General features: G+C 34.7%; 1 long non-coding RNA gene across 1 annotated transcript; it reads right to left on the reverse strand.

Annotated features, from left to right (window-relative positions):
* Positions 1–1,228: 1,228 nt before the first annotated feature.
* Positions 1,229–5,762, reverse strand: LOC144969724 (uncharacterized). Its single transcript, XR_013644814.1, has 3 exons — positions 5,561–5,762; positions 3,355–3,426; positions 1,229–1,265 (listed from the first exon to the last, which is right to left on the reverse strand). It is a non-coding gene; the product is annotated as an uncharacterized LOC144969724 (long non-coding RNA).
* Between the last annotated feature and the right edge of the window lie 14,162 nt (positions 5,763–19,924).

The following is a 19,924-nucleotide window of genomic DNA, read 5'->3' on the forward strand; positions in this document are numbered from 1 at the left end:
ATGATGCATGGTATAAACTGCTGAACTTTAAGCATATTTTGTGTTTTCTAAAAGTCAAAGCTTGCCCAACGTAATCAATGTTGGAGATATAATGGCAGAGCTGCCAACCTCTCCTGACAGAAAGAGGAAGATTGGTTGCCAAAAAGAGGAAGATTTAAGGAAAAAGAGGAAGATTCACTTTCCACATTGATTTCATTGGTAAATGTGAGTATTGAGTTACAATCATTACTCAACTACATAAAATTAAATATTCGATACCACAGGAATAGTAATGGTATATAGTAATATATTCTGGAATACACGGTATCGATACCAGATATTAGTGTAATCGCACAGCACATAAAATATGACTTGAATTGAAGTGAGTAAAATTATTTTTTTTGGGCCACGCAATATACAATTGACTAAATAGCCAATCCGAGACCGACAGCTGAATAAAAAGCGGACAAAATGAGGAAAAAAGCGGACCATAATGTGAAAAAGCGGACAATTCCGCTTTTTTGGCGGTAGGTTGGCAGCTCTGTAATGGGTGAAATTAAAGTCTCCATTTGTATTTTCCTGGTTAATATTGGGACCTTGAGCTTCATCAAACTACAAACTGGGAAAAAAATGTAATTCAATGTTATTATAGTTAATATTCAGTGTATATAACAGAAATCTCTATCCTTATTCATTACGACCAACTTTTCAAAGAGCTAAAACAGAACACTCTAACCCACAATACTGTCATGACCCAAAACAGCAGTATGTTTGGACTATTGTATAATTCGAAATCAAATTAAAATAATTAAAAAACACAATAAATTGCACTAATTAAATAGACAAAACGAGACGCATCCAGCCTTTTAGACAGTCCAACGTGAACTGGCACCACATGATTCTTCACTTGTAACCCAATTCGGAATTGGTGTATGAGGTAGAGTATAATTTAGATTTAGAGCTTTTTCTGTTCCTTGGTTCAATTTGCTGGTCAAAAACCATAATCCCGGGACATGCAAGTGACATTTCAATGCACGTAAAGAGTCCCAATGTTTTTTCTTAAAATTTTTTCTCAGATTGCCAAATCAGGACAGTTGCTTGCTATGCTAATGCTAATGCATAAGTTAAATGGTTAAAAGGTTATGTGTTTATGTTAACTAAAGATAAATTACATTTTATTTGCTCCTGTTCAAAACTACTTAACAAGTGACAAACATGCCTAGAACATTACATTATAACTACGACTTACCGACAGTTCCTAGGAAAGGAAGACAATCATAGCATTCCTGAGGGAAAGTAAAAATAAAATCAAGAGATAAACTTCACACTATAATTTCTTAATTCTTTAAAGGCTGCATTTATATTAAATTTAAATTAAAATCCCTTTTTATTCACCCCCAAGGGGAAATTTGTCTTTAGAGTCTATTCCAAGGGAAGACTGGAATAACCCAGGCGTCAGCCGCAGTGCAGTGCCGCAAAGTGAGCTAGGGCGAGGTGACTTGCTCAAGGCCACACAACGAGGCAGGTAGTCGAACTCTGTACCTTTTGGGTACGAAGCAAAGACGATACCTCTGAGCCTGAGCCACACTGTAATTTTACTCTAATGACTATATCTTAGCATTTTCACCAAGACAAAAGTGGCAATGATGAGACTCAGCAGTGCATGTTATCTTGGCCAAAACAGTCAGGTCTGCTAATACTTTAACAAGAAGATATAAAATGGGAACAACTATTGTTTGATGGTGTATTTTTTGTTTTATGTGTTTTTTTAAAGGGTTTTACAACGCTTTTGATATTTTAAGGTCATTTCAGCACCAGTAAAAAGGAAGAAAATAGGATAGTAAAAAAATTATTGATTTACAAGAGCTTTGAGCTTGTTGAGAAACAGGGTAAGGCACTATATAATAATAATAAGAAGAAGAAGAAGAAGAAGAAGAAGAAGAAGAAGAAGAAGAAGAAGAAGAAGAAGAAGAAGAAGAAGAAGAAGAAGAAGAAGAAGAAGAAGAAGAAGAAGAAGAAGAAGAAGAAGAAGAAGAAGAAGAAGAAGAATATATTACATTTGTTGAGTGCTCTTCTATATCACGAGTAAGTGCTCAGAGCGCTTTACAGGGGCATCCACAATTCAATTTGAAAAATACAAGTAATCACAGCACATTCAACACAGCTGCCTGTTAGGCGCACTACACACATGAATAATATATAAAAATAATAAATAATATATAAAAACCATATATTATTATTATTACAATTGAAAGCGCATGAGAAAAAGTATCAATCCAACAAATATAATAGTATATAATAATAGAGAGATGATTTACGAGGAAAAAAATATCACCACCCAAAAACCATCCACCTGACTTGGCAAGGGCCAGGACAAAACTAGGTAATCCCATTCCAAGACAAGACAGAGCAACTCAGAAAACATATATAGAGTGATGGAAGACACAGCATGTGACCTCCTGCCCATCATGGTCAATAGACTCAAACCAGAACTATGTATGGCTATACGGTCTAGTGGTATGACACTCGTTTTCAGATTGGAAGACCCTTATTCCAGTCCTGATTTGAGCAGCGCATATTTGAATCCTTGGAAAAGGCTCTTTATTCACATTCTCTAACCATACTCAGGTGTAAAATGAGTACCTGGCCATTAACAGCACTGTGTTTGTCCAAAGAAAATTGTAATATCACCTAAAAGATGTCATGTCTTGTCCTATATGTCAAGTGTTGTTGTTGGCCAGGAACCCTTTATACAGCAATTAGAGCATATTTATGCTTAGGGCTCTATATAAAAGCTAAAATTTTTGGGGGGGGGGGGGTTTTATGGTTTGAATGAAATTCAGTCTAATTGTATTAAAAGAAAACAATCTGTAATGAAAATAAAATAAGCAACTATTCTGGAATAATAAGTCGTAAACTGCTAATTACCAAGAACTGCCGAGTTAGGATTTCAAAAGTTATTATTGAATTGATAGTCATTTTCAGTAATCAGATGATAAAAGGGGAAATGTGCTTTGATATTCTAGAAAGGGACAGTGACGTTTGACAGGCAATGAAAATACATGATCTGATTTAATAGATTTACAATAATTTAAAAGATTTTAACTTTTTTAAAAATAATTTAATAACAAGTGCCCCCCCCCCCCCCCCTCCCCCTTTCCACTTTCCCATTTGCTAAACTGCCATATAATTGAGTAAATTGAGTGTTTCGAGTAACCAAGAGAAGAAGAAGAAAAGTGAATAAAAATCAACTGAGCATTCCATGACAAAAAAAAATAAAAATTTAGGCACCAAAAATACGAATCATCTAACATTTCTCAATATCAAGAACAAGATTACACATTAAAAATGATTGTAAAACAAAATTCCACTAACCTGCAATGTAGCTCGAATGTCTTGCATGATAAAGTGTACTTCGTCTTTCAAAAGCCATTTTAGCTCTTTTTGCTGAAATAAAATATGAAAATGGCAGTAAGTAGCATGTTTCTTGTGTATCTTCAAAAGACTCTTTATACCCATTATAATACACCAATTAAACTGAGCTTTGTCTCAAACTTTGAATGGTGAAAAAAATCACAGCCTTCTTCTCACAAGAAACTCTGATGGCTCAAAACTTAAGACAAAGAGTTGATTAGTCTACTGTTCCTAAAAGAATGAAGAAGCCATAACTTTCTTGCAATGAAAAAAAGTGCTGCTATTGCCTCCCTTTGATATCTGGTCTCTTTTTGATAAGATTTCAAATTATCTAAGCAGAAAATGAAGCATATGTGGTGATGAGTAATCCATCTTATTGCACTGTTAGTATTAGATTTTCTTTGAGTATTTGCCCGTTGATCAGGCTGATCAGATGGTGGTCCCAAAATAAGCATGCCTACTCTAACATGTTCTTCAATTTTGAGAATATTATTATTCTGTCATAAGATAATAAGAAGAAGAACAGTACTGTACACATGCACAATTAAAAGCGACCAAAATATAAATGGAATTCTATGAATTATGACTTGAGGAAAAATCAAGGTTAAACCTATTGCTACTGAACTAGCAATTTAATATTATATGTGATTTCACAATGCAAAGTCTAAAGATGCCTAATTAAGTCTAGAGAAACACCTCAACAACCCCCCCCCCCCCCCCCCCGACAAAAAAAGGATGATCCGATTTCTGAGGCCCTGTCTCTGTTTGTTTGATTAATTTCGTGGTAATAGAACCACCTGACTTGTGGAGATATCTAATTATAATTATAATCATTTTTATTTAGAGGAAAGCTTTTCAAATATGAAATATTTCCTCTTTTATTTTATTTTAAAAGTTTTCACTTTTATAGCTTTAGTGACCATAGGGATTACCAACATGCTGGAGCGATATCTAGTGTTGCGTTAGGTGTCGCTCTATTAGAAATGAAAGGAAAGTCTTATGTGATCTTTGTAATTGAAATGTTATTGGGTACGAACTGGACTTGACGGTGTTAATCATGAACTTGAACTTGATCCATGTCTCTAACTCAAGTCTCTAGTTTGTCGATCATTATTCTCAGAAAAACTGATTATTGGCAGACATCTGTCCGGCAATAATAAAAAACCTGGACTTTTGATTATTGGCAGACCATGTCTGGCAGACACATTTATCAAGTTGGCAGAAATATTTTATGCAAAATGCCAAACTAGGCGCGAAAAATACAAAATATTCCGAAAAAATACCCATGGTTATTTGTGTCCTAAATCAGTTAATATCAAGTGATATTTAACACAAGATGAAAGTAAATAGTGCTCAAATGCCAAATCCAGAATTATTTTTAAAAAGCAAATGGATAAATGAAATATAAGTTTAGACATTTTGAACTGAAACATCAAACTGACAATTCGCCTTCTTTTTTCAACCAGCAAGAAACTTGTTAATCATCGAATCTGTTCTTAGTCCACCAACCATTAAAATTTTCACTACCTACCTACCTGTAACTGTTAACTTTATTGATCTTCTTTTGTTTCTATAATTTATTAATTCTGACCACAATAATGAGGAACCAGGAATCGAACACACATCGTCGATTCCGACAAGCCTTCAACGGCAGACAACAACCATTCCGCCATGACACCCACATGAATGTCGACGCATATTAGTATGACATAGTAAACTACTATCCATCGACTGATTTATTGTGTTGGTTAATTTTATGTTTTTATTGATATTTTAGAGTTATTTCTCTATGTGAATGTGCATTTCAAAACTTTCCATATCTGGAAGTGGATAAATGTATAAAAGATGTTTAAACATTTATCCAAATTTCAGAATATGGAAAGACAGTGTCTGACACTTCACTAATCATTTTTCTTATTCTCAGACTCGGGCGTGTCTGAGAATAATCACAATCAGTCACAGCACAGGGCTCGAGTTTAAGTTTAGTCAGTAACGTGACGCACCTCTCCATTCTTGTCAATCCAAACTATAAAATAAGTAGATCATGGAATTTAAGAACAAATCTGGGTTTCTTTTTAAAAAACCATCTAACTTAGTACAATCAAAATTAATCTAGATAGGTGTAGGAGTCTAGGGGTAGGAGGATCCTCTCTTCTCTTACTCTTACCAGAACCTCAGCTTCTGCTTTTTCTTTGGACATAATCTAGACTCTCGCTCTCTACAAATTACTCAGTATGCCTCTCAATGAATGATACAATAAAGTTTTTTTACACAGAATGTGTGTCTGATTCAAGAACTTTTAATTTTATTTCTTTTAAATTCAATCCATTTTATATTATAAACATTCATCGCAGGATTGTTTTGAGATGTTGACGAGTCAAGAGCGTAAATTATATGCGAGTTATTGTTCTTTGACTTAAAACTCGGGCAACAAAAAGTTTGGAATTAAGTAGATACTGGCGAAACAAATACATCTACCTTGATCGCGTGAAATTTTTTAGTTGATAAAACTTAAACTTGATTCTCCGCCCTATAGTTAATTTATATATATATATATATATATATATATATATATATATATTATATATATATATATATATATATATATATATATATGTATTCTGGACGTATCATGAATAATCAGGCACTCCACTATGCAAAGAGCACATCACGCTCCTGATAATTTCATGGTTATGTTTTCTAGGCTGGGCAATTTGCAAACTGCGCGCCTTGTACTTTGCACTTAGCAATGAACCATATACATATATAGTTTGCTGGTTACCGAAATACGGCTTGAATATCGGTTAGCCTGTGATTGTCCTAGACAGATCATAATATTGTAATAATGTTATTTATTAACGCATTCAGTTATTCTTTAACTTCGTAATTTTTTTTTATCAATTAATTTATTATATAATATTCAGCGATTCTTGAAAGCCATTAGTATTTATTCTTCAATTTCTATGGGCTATTTTGCAGCGTTCTTGGGCAGTCACTAACATGGGTTATCAAAATAAGAAAACGTGTTTTAAAACACAAGTGTGATTCTCCCTTCGCCACAATATTATAATCTCAAAAACCTAAGATAAATAAGCTAAATGGCAGGGTGGGCAGATCTCTGCTAGCCCGTCCCAGCCAATGTCTGATATGTAACATGGAAGTTCGTCTTTCGGTCCGTCAAAGTCAGACAACGATGATGGGGATGGGTTAGAGAATAAGAGAGGGGAAGGAGTACCAAACCAATTAGCATCATGTGGTCTAGATCAAACCACAATAGTGGATAATATGGTATTTTAAAATAAAGAATGAAGTATCACAACCGATGCACATTCCTCCTGGCAATAACCTGTTTCACGGGGAGTAGGGCTGTTATAGATAAGTGAATGAATCTCGAATCTCGGAACACAAGCAGTGATTCATGAATACTCTTGAACCCACCCCTCCAGAATTATTTTGATAAATGGACCAAGATCTAATATTTTTTACATTTGAAGGGAACAATAATCCAAAAGATTCTAATATATTCGTAATGATTTAGTAAAAACACCACAAAGAGTCTTGGCTACAATAATAATTTCATAGAAATCAAATATTACCATTTATCATTAAGAAAACATATACAAAATTTTGGTCTCCTCGGTGGAATATCAAACACCAATCTGAGATAAATCGATGTGAAAAAGATAGGGAGCAAAAGATTGACCTTTCTTATCTTGTGACCTCCCACTCTTGTTGTCAGCTATACCCATAAACTGAATATCCTCGTCGGGACCAGCTTATCCCATGTGAGCCGAATCCGAAACACATGGGAGTTACGCTGGATTGCAGCCTTATCTATCAGGTGCATCTCGAAGGAGTTGCCCGGAAGGTAGAGAAATGCAACAGTCTTCTGAGGGAAGCTGGCGGGATCAACTTGGAGTGCTAGTCGAGCTCCTGAGGACGTCGCCCTAGCACTATGCTACTTCGTAGTGGAATATTGCTCTCAAGTGTGGGGTAGAAGCAAGAACGCTGAGAAGGTAGATTTGAAACTTCACAAGTCCATGCACATAGTGTCAGGAACGCTGGCAACAATGCCTAGAGAATGGGACCCGACAATGGCAGCGATCCACCCCCCCCCCCCCCCCCCCCACTTCCAATGTCCGACAGGAGACGATTACAAACAACAGGCTTAATAAGATGAAAGAGAGGGGAAATGGGGATACACCTCTCAAACACATACAATGGACAGTGCCACTGTTTCGAACCGAAATATGTCACGACAAGCCTTGTACGTAGCTTCCCTGACTTCGAACAGAGCTGCATATACGAGATGGAAATCGGTTTGGACGAATTCTATCCTTTGAGGGGGCGGGAACATCGAATTCTCGAAACTGAACTGGGGGAGAAGTTGCCAGGCTTTTCCACCAACAAAAGGAGACATTGGGTGGCGGCCAATCGGCTTCGGTCGAGAACCTGCTTAACGCTTCATCAGTGGGGCCTTACCACCTGTCCAACATGTACCCATTGTGGTCAAAAGCCAGAAACTGCAGAGCATCTAGTTGAACTGTGCTTTGTGTCGAAGCTTCCGGTGGGTTTTGCGATGGTACACAAGTGAGGTAATGAGTTTGCATCCCGGATAGATCATCATAACATAGTAGTGTGAGCACCATTAGAAGCAGCTGCCAACGTGATAAGCACTTAACAATGATAATGATTAGGATACAAGAGTTTGTTTAATTTACAGGCGCCATTGCTTGACGCGCCAACACTGCTAACCTAATAAATCTTCCATAACTGTGGGGTGGAGGTACCTATAGTCAACTATCAAAATAAGAACATCGTAGGAGATAAATTGGAAAGTAACCTAACTTCATTTGTTCTAAAATGTGGATGCGACTTAGAACTGTTTGGCATTTTGATTACCGAGGGAGAATTACATGCCCATTTATTTATTTTTCCTTGCCCGACGCTTCTCTCTACACCAAGCGACTCACATTTTTCTACTTTACCCCATTAATGATGGGATTCATTTCGTTGCTTAACCTCACATGTTATCCTTTTTGATAAGACATCAACAACAATCATGCAATTTCGGTTTCAAATGTAACTATAAATCACATTGTTATTTTATTGTTTTAAAAAAAGAAGATTAGATGAACTATGGAAGAAATGTGATTTTTTATTTTTAGATTTGGTAATTTTTGATATTATAAAATCAGTCTTATCATAAAAATATTGAAAATAAAAGCTTAAGTCGGGTATTGGCATGTTCTTCTTTCAGAAGAGTTCCGACGTAGGGTCGACAGCACTTCAATCCACCGTTTTTCAGCCGACGTCGAAGTTATTCGCTGTCTCTCTCATGTTTGCAAAAGAATCTTCCTCGTGACAGCGGATGATCTCGCGGGCCTCTTGATTTGAAGTTTTACTTTTTCTGCCACGCCCAAGAATATCTGCAACTGTGCCAATTTTTCTGTTTCCTTTAAGATCATTGATGGCAGTTTTGGAAAAATTAAACTTTTCTCCAATCGTTCTTGATGATGCACCGGCCATATGCATGACAATACCGTGTTTCGTTGTGACTGTACGATTCGACATGGCTTCACGATAGTTCTGCAATGAATATCTCTTTGCCCCGTTTCATTTTTCATGGGCCTTTACTGACGTAATAATTGAGTTGTTTTTAAACGTCATCTCTGTATCGCATATTATAGAGGTGTGGATTGTGTGCGGACGCGCTCATTTACAGCGAAAAGAATAGACAAAAAGACGGAGCTTAGAATCTTAAATTTTGTAGTGTGCAAATTTTGCACCTTCCAGTTTTTGCCTTTGAAACCCACGATTTAATATTTTAAAATAATTTTTGGATACAAATTGGGCAAATGATTGTTCTTCCAGAAATTGTTTACTTTATTTTAATTTATAAAGGAATTTAGAAGATATGGACCATTATTGGATGGCAACTTAATTGTCACGCACAGTATATGATGATCGGGTCGATAAGGATTTAGAAGGAAAAAAAGGAAACCATAATATAATAGGCAAAATACATCAACCACAGTAACAAAGTAAACGACGACGACATGATAAAAAATAACTAATTGAAAAATAACACAAACAAAAAACGAAGACACACAAACACACACACACACACACACACACACACACACACAAAACACACAATAAACGGCAAAAAAAAACAACAACTGCGACCAAGAAAACAATATTTTCATCGCTAACGAAATCACACTACAACGAGGAAAGAGGGAAAGAATAGTATGTAAAACAATATTGAAAAAAGTTGAGGTGATGGAGGGGCAAGGGAGGAGAGTGCACAGAGAACATTCTTCATAAACAGTTTACATAATATTGCTTGTTTATTTATTTGTTTCGTCAGTAAGAGGAAGAAGTTAAATCGTCAAAAACAAATAACAACAAAAACAACAACAACAATAACTACGAGCACAAAAGAAAAGCCGTACATAAACAGCAGGTTACAAGAGCGAATAAATGTATTTTATCAAGTACATAATATATACTATCTGTGGTTGTACTCAGAAAATATCTAAATGTCCCAACAAGACACATAGAGAGGATCCTTGCCAAGAAGGACGGTTCATTCAAATGTTATCACGATATACATCATTTATCAATAATTCAATATCCATAACAAGGTAATTAGGAGAGATGATTTACAATGCGAGGCAGGGGAGATCATCACCGCCCTAATAAATAGATAAATAAATAAATAGAAGAATAGAAGAAAGAGAGAAAAAGAACCGACGTTTGATTTAATTTGCAAGTCTGATAAGCCTCATTGTTATGGACCCATTGTTGTTGTAATCGAAATACTCTCAACCCCAAACATCTATTTTCCATTACAACAAAAAGGTAAAGGTAATTGAGAAAAGTTACAAAGTCAACGATCGGCTACTGTGTAAACTCGCAAGCTCTCATTGAAAGAAAAAGCCTTTATTAAATGAAACATTTCGCATCAATACAAACACGGACAAAACGTCAGGGAATTTTAGTACTATAGGTGTATATACATATCATCATCATCATCATCATCATCATCATCATCATCATCATCATCATCATCATCATCATCATCATCAGAGAATAAGACTAGTTCCCTTTTTTTCACCTTAAATTTGGTGTTCCTCAAGGTTCCGTTCTGGGCCCACTTTTATATACACTTTACGTGCATCCACATAGTAATATAATCGACGATTTTAGTATCAACAAGCATTTATACGCAGATGACACCCAATTATATTGTCCTGTCATATTAAAACGTGTAAAGTAATCGAAAGGAATGAGACATGCATAGAAAAGATCAAAGTTTGGATGACTACTAACAAATTAAAACTAAATGATGATAAGGCAGAAATTATTAAGTTTGGAAGAAAGAATGGTACACCACAATATTGTTATCCTAATCTGTTGATGTTGCTGGTTCAAATGTCAACATTTCATCAAGCCATGTTCGTAACCTTGGTGTTTTAATGGATAACAATTTGTCCATGAATGACCATGTTTCCCTATAATCAAATCTTGCAAATTTCATGTGAGAAATATAGAGAAAGTAAGACACCTTATCGATAACGATATTACTAGCATGATAATGTCATCTTTGGTTCTTAGTAGAATTGACTATTGCAACGTCCTTCTTTTCGGTTGCTCTGAATATACTATAAATAGATTACAAAAAGTTCAAAATAAAGCAACCAGAATAGCATCCCTCACTACATCAAACAAACATATAACACTAATTTTAGCACCCCCCCCCCCCCCACCCCCTCCCCACCACTGGCCGTCAGTAAAGTTTCGATGAACGAAATTTCCCCTCCTTACACCCAAGACCTAATTTCTCCCTATAAACTATAAACCAATGCGAGCTTTGAGATCTGACTCTTTATCGCTTAATGTAATAAAATTCTCAAACAAATTTAATAGTAAATCTTTCTGTATCAGTGCCCCTCGGTTATCGAATAGCATAAGTTTTAAAACTAGATCCAGCCTTCCATTTGAAATTTTTTTAAAGAATCTGAAAATATAACTTTTCCCGTCCCTCTTAGTCCGTTGTATACTTTTATTCATGCATCGATTAACTATTGATTTTAACTGTATTTTGTTGTTTTCACAGCGCCCTGAGCACGTTTGAGTGGAAGTGTACGCTTTTTAGATGCTTCATTATATTATATATATTATATTATATTATATTATATTATATTATATTATATTATATTATATTACTTATATTATATTATATTATATAATATTATATTATATTATATTATATTACATACATTATATTATATATATTATATTATATTATATTAATTATATTATATTATATTATATTATATTATACTATATTACATTATATTATATTACATTACATTATATTATATTATATTATATTATATTATATTATATTATATTATATTATATTATATTATATTATATTATATTACATTATATTACATTATATTATATTATATTATATTATATTATATTATATTATATTATATTACATTATATTATATTATATTACATTATATTATATTATATTACATTATATTACATTATATTATATTATATTATATTACATTATATTATATTATATTATATTATATTATATTATATTATATTATATTATATTATATTATATTATATTATATTACATTATATTATATTATATTATATTATATTATATTATATTATATTATATTATATTATATTATATTATATTACATTATATTATATTATATTACATTATACTATATTATATTACATTATATTATATTATATTACATTATATATATTATATTATATTACATTATATTATATTATATTACATTATATTATATTATATTATATTATATTATATTATATTATATTATATTACATTATATTATATTATATTACATTATATTATATTATATTACATTACATTATATTACATTACATTATATTATATTACATTATATTACATTATATTATATTACATTATATTACATTACATTACATTACATTACATTATATTACATTACATTGCATTACATTACATTACATTACATTACATTATATTACATTACATTACATTACATTACATTACATTACATTATATTATATTATATTATATTATATTATATTATATTATATTATATTATATTATATTATATTATATTATATTATATTATATCCCTCCTGGACGTGGCCTCCGCGTCGCAATTGCCAACCGAAACAAGCTTCTGTCCTGTGCCATCCTTCCGAACACTGGCTAATTCATCCATTCGCTGATGTCTTGTGACTTTAAGTTCGACCTATAAATAGATATATATAACTGTGACATACCACCTCAAAACAGTTTCCAAAAAGGAGGTTTTACAGTGCAGTAGAATAAATGACAAAAAATGTAAATTTCAAAATTTTGTCACTTTAAGTCATTTTGTCTTTGATGCTATGCGTTAATCCAAAATACTCACATCATCCGCCAGCCGGATATAACGTACCAACACACAGAACTATTTGTAACCTACAATGTTTATAGTCTGATTGATTGAATACAAATGGCTAGTTAAAAACATAACAAGAACAAAGAACTGAGTGACGTCAATTTCGTTCCTTCTAGCTTTCAAATTTTTACCGTGAATCCCGCCATAAAATGTTTTGAAGAGGTGGGTCACAAATCTCCCCCATAGAACCGCAGTTTATCGAGTTCTATAGCGTGAAACGGACAATAGAAATTGCTTGGTACCCTTTGGATTGGACGCTAGTCCTTAGCAAGGCACTATCCCCCGGATCTAACAGACCCAGCTTCCCAACAACTACTGGGCCTGGGTGAACTGTGGAGCGGGTGTGAGGAGTCGGAAAATTGTTTTATCAGAATATGACTTTTTTCTTTTTTTTTTTTTGTTTGTTTATTTGTTTGTTTGTTTGGGTTTTGTTTTCGTTTTTTTTTTTTTTGTTTTTGTTTTTACCAGTAAACTGCCCCAATCTGGAAAGACTCGATATTAGAAATGCGAGGTTTCTGGCCAAATTAATAAATACAAGTTATTCTAGACTATGGGATTTAACTGGTTAAAGTATCATGGAAAGACAACTTTTGTTTTTGAAGTTGAAGTAAAATGACGAGGCGAAAGTCAAATTAATGTTATATATTTAGGCTCATAAACGAGTCAGGCAGGTTGGTTGCTTATTGTTATATTTTGTTTTTGTTTTGTTTTGCTATTCTTTTAATATTTTGTTGGAGAGGTTTTTCTTTTTCTTTTTCTTTTTTTTTTTTTTTTTGGTTTGGTTTTGTTTTTCTTTGTATTTTGTCTTTGTTATTTATTGGAGTGGGGTTTTTTTTTTTATTGTTTTGTTTTTGTTTTTGGAATTTCTTTTGTTTGTTTTTTGTTCGTTTTTGTTTTTATTTTTGTTTTTTACAATATTATTTGGAAATTGTGACAGAGGTAGTAAACGATCACACAGCCCACAAGAATCATGACATTTAACAACTCTTTGGCAGTAATTATTTAAGACCCCAGAACAGTTAAAATGCCTTTTGACTGAGAGTACCTGGTTCCCCTATAATAATAGATAATTAAATTATTTGCCCAGGAAATTATGGTTGGTAATTATCTCTCCCGGGAGTCGCTCAGATCACGTAAGATCTCTGCCTATTCTTGTCATTAACATGGGTGTGGTAGTGATAGGTTTGTACTATGTTGTCATCGTGTTAAGTCGGTGATGTTTGTCGCTGTATTTTTTTGTTTTTGTTTTGTTTTTGTTTTGTTTTTTTTTTTTGTTTTTTTGTTTTTTATTTGTTATTGTGGAGTTGTTTTTTGGGGGTTTTGTTGTTGTTTTTTGTTTTGATTTGTTTTTTGTGAGTTTTTTTTTTTTGGTGGGGAGGGTGAAGGATTATTTTGTTTGCTTCCCATTTTTGTTTGTGTTTGTTTTGTTGTGGGCTTTTAAAGATAGGTAGCCCCTATTTGTTTTTTTTTTTTCTATTCCTTTGAAATTTACCGGGTTTTTTTAATGGTCTTGGTGTATAGGTATTGTTTGCTTTATTAATTCCTTGGTTATTATTTTGCTTTGTCTTTGTTGTTGTTGTTGTTGTTGTTGTTGTTGTTGTTGTTGTTGTTGTTGTTGTTGTTGTTGGTTTTTGTTTTTTAAAATTATTTTTGTCTCTTTTTTTTTTTACTTTTATTTGTTTTGCTGTTCTTGTTATTTGTTTTATTTTTGGGGACAGTTATTTTGTTTTATTTTTGGGGACAGTTATTTTGTTTTATTTTTGGGGACAGTTATTTTGTTTTATTTTTGCATTGTTTATTTTGTTTTTTGTTTTTGGCGGGGGGTTGTTGTTTTTTGTTTTTTTTTTTGTTTTCGTTCTTGATTTTATTTGTTATCTTTATCATTTATTTAACTTTTTCTCTTATTTAGGAACCAGAACTGAGTGTGCATAAGTGTAAAAATAATTATAGAATATAGCTAGAATTCAAGGTGGCAGTTTTGTAAGTAGAGACCTTATAATTAATATTGCAATTACATTCACAACATGCTCATTGCACTTCACATTTCAAGGTGACATTTAAGCTTTTACTAACTTATTTATTTACTTACTAACTTACTAATCTCTTGGTTATTCAGTTGCATATAAGGCCGACACAGTAAATCTCCAATCATCACAGCCTGCCGCCATCTTTAACATCTCTCCACACGTCCACTTCTGGGTCTTCATGTTGCTACCCAGGGTCCTTCTCCGAGTCTCCCCAGGGTTTCTCTCTCCTCCTTGTTCTCGGCGGGATCCATCTGAGGGCGACCCTTGGTAAAGCATGATGGTTCATCTGGAGGACATTGGCCACTCCACCTCCATCTTCTTCTCTTTGCAAGAAGACATACTGGTTCTGACCCTGTTCTCTTCATCAATTCTCTGTTTAAGATGGTTGTTGGCCAGAGAAGCCTCCTCAAGCTTTGTTTTGGAACGTGTCAAACATTTTACAGATGCTCTTTGTCAGCTGTCGTGTTTCAACACCATATAACAACACAGAGAGAATGTTGGGTCATTGTTTTGGTCTGTATCATCTTCACCCCGAAATAATATGTTCTTTAAACATCCAAATTCTTTGAACTTATATGTAGCGCTGTTACCCCGAAGCGCTATACAAGGGATCCCAAGCCAACAGCAACACTTAAGACGAGTCATGACGCCCCTAAAGTGCTATTACAACTTTTTTCAATCGGGACAACGTTATATGTAATTGGTCAGCTATTCAGTTTATTTCTGAGTGCGATGGATGACCGTGAGCAATGTGCCTTTTCCGAGGCCACAGTGGGACTCGAACCGGGAACCCACAGGTCAGAAACCAAGTGTCAAACAACAAGAACACAATGCCAGTTTTAAGCCCAAGTGATATGTTTGTGTATTAGATACAATATGCGAGGGGTTTTTCTGGAGGTTTGTCGACACATGCGCAGTTTAAAAAAAAATTATTTTGGGTTCCATTAACTATTCACACTTGCACAATCAAACTGCTATCACATTGCTACGTGGCATTTCTATGTTTTGGTTGCACTTGTTTGTAGTTATAATTCTTTTCTTTTTTTTAATTTGTGTTTATCCCATACCACTTAGTGAGACAAAGATAACAAATAGGTATTCAGTAAATATCCGTATTTCAAACGTGAAATAACATAAACAGAAGAAATATTCATACGCTGAAATTTTTGACACTTTGTGATTGGATAAAAAGACCAAAAAAACGAGGTTCCCAAAATTCAAGTTTTAGAAATTTCGATTTGGTTCCAAGAAAAAATCTTTTACTTGGTCGGATGTACATCGGCGGACCATAAAATAATACATTGCATTATCCTTTTTTCCCCTTCAGTTTTGTTAAATAAAACCGCACTCTTGAAGATGTTTGCCATCATTATTGAGATTTTGAAATGACAACAAATTAAAAATAAACATGCGTCAGGCTTGATGGTATACTATGAGATTCTCATTCTCGCGAAGGTAGAGATCTGTAATTTGGCATTATAGTCTCATTTTAATAATTGAAAACAACGAATGTGGCATATTTCACTTATTTATAAAATTTCTAGTCTCCGTGAAAATCACAAAACGTAATTAACCCTCTCCTTACCACCCATAGGATAACCGTCACATTCGTTACGATGCAGCCAACAATTTTCTCATTCTGATTTCTTTTGTAGTACATCATAATATTTGAACACAAATTGTTACAGTTAAAGTATATTAACACTGTGTTGAAGAGCTCGTTTAGCACCAAAAAAAAATATGTATAACAAGAGATAACAGCTTTTGTGTTTGAGTGAAATAAATCTTTTTTTTTTTTTTGGTTAGGTATGAAGTTTTGGGGACAATCCGGAAAATGGCCGGTAAGGAGAGATTTAAACCGACTTTTATCTTAACACGGATAACGGGAGTCGGAGATACCAATTCATAATGTCAAGGATAGCAATACAGGAACAAGAACTCTTGAATAACACGGTTAAACGCGAATTGTCACAACATCATTGCAAAGAAACTCGGGTTACAGAGAGGTAATGTAACCAACCATCAAGGTGGCAGACACAGCATTGAACCACCCTAGTCATGGGAAATAATTTTAGCTATAAAGTGCTTAATGAATGGAACCCCCCCCCCCCCCCCCCCCCCCATGGTATAGACAATATAAATTCTGCACTCCCTAAAGCTGATCCTGTTTATACCGCCAAAATTCAGCAACCACTATTCACTAAAATATGGCAAGAAAGAATAACTTCTGAAGAATGGAATAAAGGCGTAGTAGTAACCCCCCCCCCCCCCTCCCTCGCAAAATAAGACAATCTACGTGATTCCAATATCTTCTGCTGATTTCGGATTTTAAATTTGTTTTTCCATCACATGTCTCACCCGAAATAATATTATTAGATAATAGCTTAAGTAGTTTAAAATGTCTTGCTCAAGGAAACATGATATGTTTGGTGGCACCGAAAAATAAAATATTAGATACAAGACAGAAAATCCATTAGTTGAAAGGGGACGGAGGAGGTAGAAAGACAAGCAATTTTGGGTCCAAAAAAAAAATCAAAATTTTGTTTATTTTGCCATAAAAATCATTGTTATAATTTATCTGTCAATTTGTGCGTTACATTGACCATGATAAGATCTTTCGATCTTAAAAGACAAAATGATCTTTTTTGATTAAAAAAAAATAAAAAGATCTAATGTGATAAAAACTTGTGCCCATGAAACATTTTTCAGAACCTTTTTACAATGCAGGATCACCCACTTAACTTGAGCAGTTATATAGCGCAATATCCATTAATCGTGCTCAAAGCGCTTTTCAAGCTTTTCAACAGCATCTAGGACGAGACATTTTTTATCTCGGACATAGACAACGCTGCTAATGGCTAATTACCCATTTTACACATGAGTACGGTGAGATAATGTGAGTAAAGAGCCTTTTCCAAGGGTTCATTTATGCGCCGCTAAGAGCGGCACTCGAACCCAGAAGCCGAGTGTCATACCATTATCCCACAAAGCCGCCCAATTGGTCCAAATGTGAGTGACTCCAAAACATCACCAATCACTCGCCTTTGACATGATTTGAAACAGGCTGATTAAGACTCATTTGTTTATTCTTATGATTATTTAAATCAGTGTTTGTATATGACTCTATGTAAAGATTCGCTAGAACTTCCATGTAAAGTGTGTTTTTTAGAATCTACATATGAGAGTCCTGTCCTTTTGGTGTCGCACGTTGAACGTCCTTCAGAATGGCTGGTGTCCTGCTGTGCTGGCTGTGTGCGACAAAATCCAGGAGTTGACGGAATGAACATTTTCTTGAACGTCTCTCGAAACTTTCTTCCGGTGACGCAATAGATTGCAAAATTGACCGCTGCGTTTACAATCATCAAAAAATCAGCAATGGCTACAAACCTGTTGAAGTATTGAAGAAATTATTGAGAACATATGAAATATAAGATGTAGTGACAATCATCGAAACTCAGCAATTGAATCGAACATGTTGTAAAATTAAACAAATTATTAATATTATATTTTTTTAAAAGATAGTTTATGCGGCTTTGTGCTGTGGCTAGATAAGTGTAGCTCGGAAGTTCCAATCTCGTTGCAAAAGGTTCTTTACTCGCGTTAAAACTCTCACACTAGACATTGGTGTAACGCGAGGACGTGGTCGATAAGTTCTCTCTGTCTAACACACATTAAATCAGCGTCTTACGACTTAGTGACTCTCGTTCCATATGCTCAGTGTTGCTGTTGGCTTGTGACTCATAGTAAAGCGCTTTGAGCTTTTGAGTTAGTGGATATTGCGATTAGTGGGCACCATGCCTCTAGCGCTTTACAATTTATTTTGTCTCTTGTTAGTGGCACAATTTGCATTTAACACGAAGGCATACCAACGAGTTACCTAATCGCCAACTCGAAATATCGGACCTGCTTTAGTAGGTACGTGTTGTAAACCCAAAACCGTGTCTCCACTACACATAGACAGCAGACGGGATCAGTTTGTAGCTATCTTTAGCACATGCAAATCATCCAAATCATTCAGCCCCACAGTTTGTCATTATCTATCCCAATTTTTTAACACGGTGATAGACGGAATTTCATTGCCACGCTCGACGGCATAGTAAAAATAATGGGTCAAGATCTGTCGGGCTGATTAATTCGGATAACAGGCATGCAGTGAAGATGGCGGTGGATCAGACTCATCTTGCTTATTTCCGCGAAACCCAGCCATTATTTAAATTTTGGCTAGAAAACTTTTTCTTGAAATATCAATCGATTAAGAAAACCGTGATTTGTCAAAATAATTCAAACTTGACACTTCAAAGAAATCTTAGGTTTGAGATTTTTTATTTGACAAGTCACGGATTTTCTTGAAAGGACGATATTTTGAGTAAACAGAGACAACGCTGTTAACGACCGGGTACTCATTTTACACCTGAGTGCGGTGAGAGAATGTGAGTAAAGAGCCTTCTCCAAGGACTCATCTATGCGCCGAGAGAGGCTCGAACCCAGGACCTTCCGATCCGAAAGCGAGTGTCATACCACAAGACCACATAGCCGTAGCCGTAGTAGTAGTAGTAGTAGTAGTAGTAGTAGTAGTAGTAGTAGTAGTAGTAGTAGTAGTAGTAGTAGTAGTAGTAGTAGTAGCGATGGCATCCGGGATGTGGCTGAAAGGCTAAACTCACTCACTCACTCAATCCTCTCCGGGCCTTCTGGCACTTAACGCGATGCAAGTGCAAGGGATCTCCACCTGGTCCTGTCAACAGCTATTTTTGGGGCCATTTCGAGGGACAGACCTCTCTACTTTAGGTCCCTCTCTACAGTACGTCTCCAAGTCTCCTTGGGGCGGCCTCGCTTCCTCTTTCCTTGGGGTGTCCATCGCAGAGTGTTAGTGTTTCATTAGGTCTGCGACAGACATGCCGCAACCATTGCCATCTTCTCCTTTTAATGAGATTCTCCAGAAACTCCACTTCAGCTCTCGCTCTCAGGTCCTCATTTGAGATTGTGTTTGGCCAGTTGAGGTTCGTC

This window comes from Berghia stephanieae, chromosome 3 (assembly GCF_034508935.2).
Source record: "Berghia stephanieae isolate SIO BIC M18660-M18661 chromosome 3, UCSD_Bste_1.3, whole genome shotgun sequence".
Lineage (NCBI taxonomy): Eukaryota > Metazoa > Mollusca > Gastropoda > Nudibranchia > Aeolidiidae > Berghia > Berghia stephanieae.